Below are 10,891 nucleotides of genomic sequence, written 5' to 3'. Positions count from 1 at the left end.
CTCAAAAGCTATCAGCGCAAAGAAAAAAAAGCGACAAACTGCTCCCGAGAGAGCTCGAACCTCCAGCCTTTAGGTTAACAGCCGAACGCGCTAGCCAAATGCGCCACGGAGACAGTAGTGCAGCACACTCACCTCCGTCAGAACATTTCTCCAAAGCTATCGGCGCGAAGAAAAAAAAGGGACACACCGCTCCCGGGAGGGCTCGAACTTCCAACTTTTCGGATAACAGCCGATCGCGTTAGCCAATTGCGCCGCGGAGAAAGTCGTGAGGCAATCTCACCACCATCTGAACATTTCTTTAAAGCTGCCAGCTCATAGAAAAAAAAGCGACACACCACTCCCGGGAGGGCTCGAACCTCAAACCTTTCGGTTAACAGCCGAACCCGCTGTTTAGTTGCGCCATGGAGACAGTAGTGCAGAACTCTCACCACAGTCAGAACATTTCTCCAAAGCTATCAGCGCAAAAAAAAGCGACACACCACCCCCGGGTGGGCTCAAACTTCAAACTTGCGGTTAACAGCCGAACGCACCAGCCCATTGCGCCACGGAGACAGTCGTGCTCCACTCTCACCACCGTCAGAACATTTCTCCAAACCTATCAGCGCAAAGAAGAAAAAAGCGACACCCCGCTGCCGGGAGGGCTCCAACCTCCAACCTTTCGGGTAACAGCTCAATGCGCTAGTCAATTTTGCCACGAAGACAGTACTGCTTCACTCTCACCACCTTCAGAACATTTCGCCAAAGCTATCAGCGCAAAGAAGAAAAAAGCGACAAACCACTCCCGGAAGGGCTCGAACCTTCAACCTATCGGTTAACAGCCGATCACACTAGCTAATTGCGCCACGGAGACAGTCGTGCTGCACTCTCACCACCGTCAGAACATTTCTACAAAGCTATCATGGCAAAGAAGAAAAGCGACACACCGCTCCCGGGAGAGCTCGAACCTCCAACCTTTCGGTTAACAGCCGATCGCGCTACTCAATTGCGCCACGGAGAAAGTCGTGAGGCACTCTTACGCCCGTCAGATTTTTTTCTCCAAGGCAATCAGCGCAAAGAAAAAAAAGGCGACACACCGCTACTGGGAGGGCTCGAACCTCCATCGTTTTGGTTAACGGCCGAACGCGCTAGCTAATTTCGCCACGGAGACAGCCGTGCTCCACTCTCACCTTCATCAGAACAATTCTCAAAAGCTATCAGCGCAAAGAAGAAAAAAGCGACAAACTTCTCCCGGGAGAGCTCGAACCTCCAGCTTTTTGGTTAACGGCTGAACGCGCTAGCCGATTTCGCCACGGAGATAGCCGTGCTCCACTCTCAACTCCGTCAGAACAATTCTCAAAAGCTATCAGCGCAAAGAAAAAAAGCGACACACCACTACAGGGAGGGCTCGAACCTTCAACCTTTCGGGTAACAGCTGATCACGCTAGCCAAATGCCCCACGGAGAAAGTCGTGAGGCACTCTTACCACCGTCAGATTATTTCTCCAAGGCAATCAGCGCAAAGAAAAAAAAGGCGACACACCGCTACTGGGAGGGCTCGAACCTCCATCGTTTTGGTTAACGGCCGAACGCGCTAGCTAATTTCGCCACGGAGACAGCCGTGCTCCACTCTCACCTCCGTCAGAACAATTCTCAAAAGCTATCAGCGCAAAGAAAAAAAGCGACACACCACTACAGGGAGGGCTCGAACCTCCAACCGTTCGGTTAACAGCCGATCACGCTAGCCAATTGCGCCACGGAAAAAGTCGTGAGGCACTCTCACCACCGTCAGATTATTTCTCCAAGGCTATCAGCGCAAAGAAAAAAAGCGACACACCACTCCCGGGAGGGCTCGAACCTCCAACCCTTCGGTTAACAGCCGATCGCGCTAGCCAATTGCGCCACGGAGAAAGTCGTGAGGCACTCTAACCACTGTTAGAACTTTTCTCCAAAGCTATCAGCGCAAAGAAGAAAAAAGCGACAAACCACTCCCGGGAGGGCTCGAACCTCCATCGTTTTTCGTTAACGGCCGAACGCGCTAGCTAATTTCGCCACGGAGACAGCCGTGCTCCACTCTCACCTTCATCAGAACAATTCTCAAAAGCTATCAGCGCAAAGAAGAAAAAAGCGACAAACTGCTCCCGGGAGAGCTCGAACCTCCAGCTTTTTGGTTAACGGCTGAGCGCGCTAGCCGATTTCGCCACGGAGATAGCCGTGCTCCACTCTCAACTCCGTCAGAACAATTCTCAAAAGCTATCAGCGCAAAGAAAAAAAGCGACACACCACTCCAGGGAGGGCTCGAACTTCCAACCGTTCGGTTAACAGCCGATCACGCTAGCCAATTGCGCCACGGAGAAAGTCGTGAGGCACTCTCACCACCGTCAGATTATTTCTCCAAGGCTATCAGCGCAAAGAAAAAAAAGGCGACATACCGCTCCCGGAAGGGGTAAAACCCAATCCTTTTGATTAACGGCCGAACGCGCTAGCCGACTGCGCCACGGAGACAGCCGTGCTCCACTCTCACCTCCGTCAGAACATTTCACCAGAGCTATCAGTGCAAAGAAACAAAATGCGACACACCGCTCCCGCGAGGGCTAGACCCTCCAAAATTTCGGTTAACAGCCAAACGTGCTTGTCAGTTGCGCCACGGAGACAGTAGTGCAGCACTCTCACCACCGTCAGAACATTTCTCCAAAGCTATCAGCGCAAAAAAAAGCGACATACCGTTCCCGGGTGGGCTCAAACCTCCAAACTTGCGGTTAACAGGCGAACGCGCTAGCCCATTGCGCCACGGCGAAAGTCGTGCTCCACTCTCACCACCGTCAGAACATTTCTGCATAGCTATCAGCGCAAAGAAAAAAAGCGACACACCGCTCCAGGGAGAGATCGAACTTCCAATCTTTCGGGTAACAGCCGAACGCGCTAGTCAATTTTGCCACGGAGACAGTACTGCTCCACTCTCACCACCTTCAAAAAAGTTCTCCAAAGCTATCAGCTCAAAGAAAAAAAAGCGACACACCACTCTCGGGAGGGCTCGGTGCCTCCAACCTTTCGGTTAACAGCCAAACGCGCAAGCCAATTGCGCCACGAAGGCAGTCATGCTGCACTCTCACCACCATCAGAACATTTATTCAAAGGTATCAGCGCAAAGAAAAAAGTGACACACCGCTGCCGGGAGGACTCGAACCTCCTATCTTTCGGGTGACAGCCGAACGCGCTAGTCAACTTTGCCACGGAGATAGTACTGCTCCACTCTCACCACCTTCAGAACATTTCTCCAAAGCTATCAGCTAAAAGAAAAAAAAGTGACACACCGCCACAGGGTGGACTCCAACCTCCAATCTTTCGGTTAACAGCCGACCGCGCTTGTCAGTTTCTCCACGGAGACAGTAGTGCGGCACTCTCACCACCGTCAGAACATTTCTACAAAGCTATAAGCGCAAAAAAAAGCGACACACCGCCCCCGGGTGGGCTCAAACCTCCAAACTTGCGCTTAACAGCTGAATGCGCTAGCCAATTGCGTCACGGAGACAGTAGTGCAGCACTCTCACCACTGTCAGAACATTTCTCCAAACCTATCAGCGCAAAAAAGAAAAAAGCAATACACCGCTCGCGGGAGGGCTCGAACCTCCAACCTTTCGGTTAACAGCCGAAAGCGCTAGTCAGTTGCGCCACAGAGACAGTAGTGCAGCACTCTCAACACCGTCAGAACATTTCTCCAAACCTATCAGGGCAAAAAAGAAAAAAAAAACGACACACTGCTCCCGGGAGGGCTTGAACATCCAACCTTTCGGCTAACAGCCGAACGCGCTAGTCAGTTGCGCCACGGAGACAGTAGTGCAGCGCTCTCACCACCGTCAGAACATTTTTCCAAAGCTATCAGCGCAAAAAAAAAAGCGAAACACCGCCCCCAGGTGGGCTCAAACCTCCAAACTTGCGGTTAACAGCCAAATTCTCTAGCCAATTGCGCCACGGAGACAGTCGTGCTCCAATCTCACCACCATCAGAATATTTCCCCAATGCTATCAGCGAAAAGAAAAAAAAAGCGACACACCGCTCCCGGGACGGCTCGAACCTCCAACCTTTCGGTTAACGGCCAAACGCGCTAGGATTGCGCCACGGCAAAAATCGTGATTCACTCTCACCACCGTCAGAACATTTCTCCATAGCTATCAGCGCAAAGAAAAAAAGCGACACGCTGCTCCAGGGAGAGATCGAACCTCCAATCTTTCAGGTAACAGCCGAACGCGCTAGCTGATTGCACCACGCAGACAGTAGTGCAGCACTCTCACCTCCGTCAGAACATTTCTCCAAAGCTATCGGCGCGAAGAAAAAAAAAGTGACACACCACTCCCGGGAGGGCTCGAACCTCCATTCTTTCGGTTAACAGCCGATCGCGCTAGCCAATTGCGCCACGGAGAAAGTTGTGAGGCACTCTCACCACCCTCAGATTATTTCTCAGGGGCTATCTGCGCAAAGAATAAAAAAGCGACAAACCGCTCCCGGGAGAGCTCGAACCTCCAGCCTTTCGGTTAACAGCCGAACGCGCTAGCCAATTGCGCCACGGAGACAGTAGTGTAGCACACTGACCTCCGTCAGAACATTTCTCCAAAGCTATCGCCGCGAAGAAAAAAAGGGACACACCGCTCCCGGGAGGGCTCGAACTTCCAACTTTTCGGAACACAGCTGATCGCGTTAGCCAATTGCGCCACGGAGAAAGTCGTGAGGCACTCTCACCACCATCCGAACATTTCTTTAAAGCTATCAGCGCAAAGAAAAAAAAGCGACACACCACTCCCGGGAGGTCTCGAACCTCAAATCTTTCGGTTAACAGCCGAACGCGCTGGTGAGTTGCGCCATGGAGACAGTAGTGAGACACTCTCACCACCGTCAGAACATTTCTCCAAAGCTATGAGCGCAAAAAAAGCCACACACCACCCCCGGGTGGGCTCAAACCTCCAAACATGCGGTTAACAGCCGAACGCGCTAGCCCATTGCGCCACGGAGACAGTCGTGCTCCACTCTCATCACCGTCAGAACATTCCTCCATAGCTATCAGCGCACAGAAAAAAAGCGACACACCGCCCCCGGGAGGGCTCGAATATCTGACCTTTCGGGTAACAGCCGAACATGCTAGTCAGTTGCGCCACGGAGACCGTAGTGCAGCACTCTCACCACCGTCAAAACATTTTTCCAAAGCTATCAGCGCAAAAAAAAGCGAAACACCGCCCCCGGGTGGGCTCAAACCTCCAAACTTGCGGTTAACAGCCAAATGCTCTAGCCAATTGCGCCACGGAGACAGTCGTGCTCCAATCTCACCACCATCAGAACATTTCCCCAATGCTATCAGCGAAAAGAAAAAAAAGCGACACACCGCTCCCGGGACGGCTCGAACCTCCAACCTTTCGGTTAACGGCCGAACGCGCTAGGATTGCGCCACGGAGACAGTCGTTCTTCACTCTCACCACCGTCAGAACATTTCTCTAAAGCTATCAGCGCAAAGAAAAAAGATGCGACACACCGCTCCCGGGACGGCTCGAACCTCCAACTTTTCGGTTAACGGCCGAACGCGCTAGGATTGCGCCACGGAGACAGTCGTGCTTCATTTTCACCACCGTCAGAACATTTCTCCAAAGCTATCAGCGCAAAGAAAAAAAATGCGACACACCGCTCCCGGGAGGGCTCGAGCCTCCAACCTTTCAGTTAACAGCCGAACGCACTAGCCAATTCCGCCACGGAGACAGCCGTTCTCCACTCACACCACCGTCAGAACATTTCTCCAAAGCTATCAGCGCAAAGTAATAAAAGCGACGCACCTCTTCCGGGAGGGCTCGAAGCTCCAACCTTTCGGTTAACATCCGATCACGCTAGCCAAATTCACCACGGAGACTGCCGTTCTCCACTCTCACCACCGTCAGAAGATTTCTCCAAAGCTATCAGCTCAAAGAAATAAAAGCGACACACAGCTCCCGCGAGGGCTCGAACATCGAAAATTTCGTTTAACAGCCGAACTCGCTTGTCAGTTGCACCACGGAGACAGTAGTGCAGCACTCTCACCACCGTCAGAACATTTTGCTAAAGCTATCAGCGCAAAAAAAGCGACACACTGTTCCCGGGTAGGCTCAAACCTCCAAACTTGCGGCTAACAGCCGAACGCGCTAGCCCATTGCGCCACGGCGAAAATCGTGATTCACTCTCACCACCGTCAGAACATTTCTCCATAGCTATCAGCGCAAAGAAAAAAAGCGACACACCGCTCCAGGGAGAGATCGAACCTCCAATCTTTCAGGTAACAGCCGAACGCGCTAGCTGATTGCGCCACGCAGACAGTTGTGCAGCAATCTCACCTCCGTCAGAACATTTCTCCAAAGCTATCGGCGCAAAGAAGAAAGAAGCGACAAACCGCTCCCGGGAGAGCTCGAACCTCCAGCCTTTCGGTTAACAGCCGAACGCACTAGCCAATTGCGCCACGGAGACAGTAGTGTAGCACACTCACCTCCATCAGAACATTTCTCCAAAGCTATCGGCGCGAAGAAAAAAAAGGGACACACCCCTCCCGGGAGGGCTCGAACTTCCAACTTATCGGAACACAGCTGATCGCGTTAGCCAATTGCGCCACGGAGAAAGTCGTGAGGCACTCTCACCACCATCCGAACATTTCTTTAAAGCTATCAACGCAAAGAGAAAAAAGCGACACACCACTCCCGGGAGGGCTCGAACCTCAAAGCTTTCGGTTAACAGCCGAACGCGCTGGTGAGTGTCGCCATGGAGACAGTAGTGCAACACTCTCACCACCGTCAGAACATTCCTCCAAAGCTATGAGCGCAAAAAAAGCCACACACCACCCCCGGGTGGGCTCAAACCTCCAAACATGCGGTTAACAGCCGAACGCGCTAGCCCATTGCGCCACGGAGACAGTCGTGCTCCACTCTCATCACCGTCAGAACATTCCTCCATAGCTATCAGCGCACAGAAAAAAAGCGACACACCGCCCCCGGGAGGGCTCGAATATCTGACCTTTCGGGTAACAGCCGAACATGCTAGTCAGTTGCGCCACGGAGACCGTAGTGCAGCACTCTCACCACCGTCAGAACATTTCTCCAAAGCTATCGGCGCGAAGAAAAAAAAAGTGACACACCGCTCCCGGGAGGGCTCGAACCTCCAACCTTTCGGTTAACAGCCGATCGCGCTAGCCAATTGCGCCACGGAGAAAGTCGTGAGGCACTCTTACTACCGTCAGATTATATCTCCAAGGCAATCAGCGCAAAAAAAAGGTGACACACCGCTACCGGTAGGGTTCGAACCTCCATCCTTTTGGTTAACGGCCGAATGCGCCAGCCGAATGCACTAGCCGATTTCGCCACGGAGATAGCCGTGCTCCACTCTCAACTCCGTCAGAACAACTCTCAAAAGCTATCAGCGCAAAGAAAAAAAGTGACACACCACTCCAGGGAGGGCTCGAACCTTCAACCTTTCGGTTAACAGCCGATCACGCTAGCCAATTGCGCCACGAAGAAAGTCGTGAGGCACTCTTACCACCGTCAGATTATTTCTCCAAGGCAATCAGCGCAAAGAAAAAAAAGGCGACACACCGCTACCGGGAGGGCTCGAACCTCCATCCTTTTGGTTAACGGCCGAACGCGCTAGCTAATTTCGCCACGGAGACAGCCGTGCTCCACTCTCACCTCCGTCAGAACAATTCTCAAAAGGTATCAGCGCAAAGAAAAAAAGCGACACACCATTCCAGGGAGGGCTCGTACCTCCAACCTTTCGGTTAACAGCCGATCACGCTAGCCAATTGCGCCACGGAGAAAGTCGTGAGGCACTCTCACCACCGTCCGATTATTTCTCCAAGGCTATCAGCGCAAAGAAAAAAGCGACACACCATTCCCGGTAGGGTTCGACCCTCCAACCTTTCGGTTAACAGCCGATCGCGCTAGCCAATTGCGCCACGGAAAAAGTCGTGAGGCACTCTCACCACCGTCAGATTATTTCTCCAAGGCTATCAGCGCAAAGAAAATAAGCGACACACCGCTCCCGGGAGGGCTCGTACCTCCAACCTTTCGGTTAACAGCCGAACGTGCTTGTCAGTTGCGCCACGGAGACAGTAGTGCAGCACTCTCACCACCGTCAGAACATTTCTCCAAAGCTATCAGCGCAAAAAAAGCGACATACCGTTCCCGGTGGGCTCAAACCTCCAAACTTGCGGTTAACAGCCGAACGCGCTAGCCCATTGCTCCATGGCGAAAGTCGTGCTCCACTCTGACCACCGTCAGAACATTTCTGCATAGCTATCAGCGCAAAGAAAAAAAGCGACACACCGCTCCAGGGACAGATCGAACCTCCAATCTTTCGGGTAACAGCCGAACGCGCTAGTCAATTTTGCAACGGAGACAGTACTGCTCCACTCTCACCACCTTCAAAAAATTTCTCCAGAGCTATCAGCTCAAAGAAAAAAAGCGACACACCACTCTCGGGAGGGCTCGGTGCCTCCAACCTTTCGGTTAACAGCCAAACGCGCAAGCCCATTGCGCCACGGAGGCAGTCATGTTGCACTCTCACCACCATCAGAACATTTATTCAAAGGTATCAGCGCAAAGAAAAAAAAGTGACACACCGCTGCCGGGAGAACTAGAACCTCCTATCTTTCGGGTGACAGCCGAACGCGCTAGTCAACTTTGCCACGGAGATAGTACTGCTCCGCTCTCACCACCTTCAGAACATTTCTCCAAAGCTATCAGCTAAAAGAAAAAAAAAGTGACACACCGCCACCGGGTGGGCTCCAACCTCCAACCTTTCGGTTAACAGCCGAACGCGCTTGTCAGTTTCTCCACGGACACAGTAGTGCAGTACTCTCACCACCGTCAGAACATTTCTCCAAAGCTATCAGCGCAAAAAAAGCGACACACCGCCCCCGGGTGGGCTCAAACCTCCTAACTTGCGCTTAACAGCTGATTGCGCTAGCCAATTGCGCCACAGAGACAGTTGTGCAGCACTCTCACCACTGTCAGAACATTTCTCCAAACCTATCAGCGCAAAAAAGAAAAAAGCAATACACCGCTCCCGGGAGGGCTCGAACCTCCAACCTTTCGGTTAACAGCCGAACGCGCTAGTCAGTTGCGCCACAGAGACAGTAGTGCAGCACTCTCACCACCGTCAGAACATTTCTCCAAACCTATCAGGGCAAAAAGGAAAAAAAACGACACACTGCTCCCGGGAGGGCTCGAACATCCAACCTTTGGGGTAACAGCCGAACGCGCTAGTCAGTTGCGCCACGGAGACTGTAGTGCAGCACTCTCACCACCGTCAGAACATTTTTCCAAAGCTATCAGCGCAAAAAAAAGCGAAACACCGCTCCGGATGGGCTCAAACCTCCAAACTTGCAGTTAACAGCCAAATGCTCTAGCCAATTGCGCCACGGAGACAGTCGTGCTCCAATCTCACCACCATCAGAACATTTTCCCAATGCTATCAGCGAAAAGAAAAAAGCGACACACCGCTCCCGGGACGGCTCAAACCTCCAACTTTTCGGTTAACAGCCAAACGCGCTAGGCTATTGCGCCACTGGACAGTCGTGCTGCACTCTCACCACCGTCAGAACATTTCTCGAAAGCTATCGGCGCGAAAAAAAAAAGTGACACACCACTCCTGGAAGGGCTCGAACCTCCCACCTTTCGGTTAACAGCCGATCGCGCTAGCCAATTGCGCCACGGAGACAGCTGTGCTCCACTCTCACCTTCGTCAGAACAATTCTCAAAAGCTATCAGTGCAAAGAAGAAAAAAGCGACAAACCGCTGCCGGGAGAGCTCGAACCTCCAATCTTTCGGGTAAAAGCCGATCGCGCTAGCCAATTGCGCCACGGACACAGCCGTTGTCCACTCTCACCACCGTCAAAACATTTCTCTAAAGCTATCAGCGCAAAAAAAAGCGACACACCGCCCCCGGGTGGGCTCAAACCTCCAAACTCTCGGTTAAGAGCCGAATGGGCTAGCCCATTGCGCCACGGCGACAGTCGTGCTCCCCTCTCACCAGCGTCAGAACATTTCTCCATAGCTATCAGCGCAAAGAAAAAAAGCGACACAGCGCCCCCGCTTGGCCTCAAACCTCCAACCTTTCGGTTAACAGCTGAATGCGCTAGTCATTTGCGCCACAGAGACAGTAGTGCACCACTCTCACCTTCGTCAGAACATTTCTCCAAAGCTATCAGCGCAAAAAAAAGCGACACACCGCCCCCGGGTGGGCTCAAACCTCCAACCTTTCGGTCAACAGCCGAACGCGCTAGTCAGTTGCGCCACGGAGACAGTAGTACAGCACTCTCACCAACGTCAGAACATTTCTCCAAAGCTATCAGCGCAAAAAAAGCGGCAGACCGCCCCCGGGTGGGCTCAAACCTCCAAACTTGCGGTTAACAGCCGAACGCACTAGCCCGTTGGGCCACGGAGACAGTCGTGCTCCACTCCTACCACCGTCAGAACATTTCTGCAAACCTATCAGCGCAACGAAGAAAAAAGCGACACCCCGCTTCTGTAGGGCTCCAACCTCATACCTTCCGGTTAACAGGCGAACGCGCTAGTCAGTTGCGCCACGGAGACAGTAGAGCAGCCCTCTCACCACCATCAAAACATTTCTCCAAAGCTATCAGCGCAAAAAAAGCGAAACACCATCTTCGTGTGGGCTCAAACCTCCAACCTTTCGGTTAACAGCCGAACGCGCTAGCCCATTGCGCCACGGCGACAGTCGTGCTCCACTCTCACCACCGTCAGAACATTTCTGCAAAGCTATCAGCACAAAGAAAAAAAAAGCGACACACCACCCCTGGGTGGGCTCGAACCTCCAACCTTTCGGTGAAAAGCCGAATGCGCTAGCTGATTGCGCCACGCAGACAGTAGTGCAGCACTCTCACCTCCGTCAGAACA

The 10,891-nt window shown here is 52.6% G+C and overlaps 1 non-coding gene across 1 annotated transcript; it reads right to left on the bottom strand.

The window, feature by feature from the left end:
* Positions 1-4,472: 4,472 nt before the first annotated feature.
* On the bottom strand, positions 4,473-4,546 carry TRNAN-GUU (transfer RNA asparagine (anticodon GUU)). Its single transcript has one exon. It is a non-coding gene; the product is annotated as a tRNA-Asn (tRNA).
* Positions 4,547-10,891: the final 6,345 nt, after the last annotated feature.

Source organism: Rhipicephalus microplus, chromosome 8 (assembly GCF_043290135.1).
Source record: "Rhipicephalus microplus isolate Deutch F79 chromosome 8, USDA_Rmic, whole genome shotgun sequence".
NCBI classification, from domain to species: Eukaryota; Metazoa; Arthropoda; class Arachnida; order Ixodida; family Ixodidae; genus Rhipicephalus; species Rhipicephalus microplus.
The sequence above is the reverse complement of the archived record's forward strand: the minus strand, read 5'-3'. Positions and strand labels throughout refer to the sequence as shown.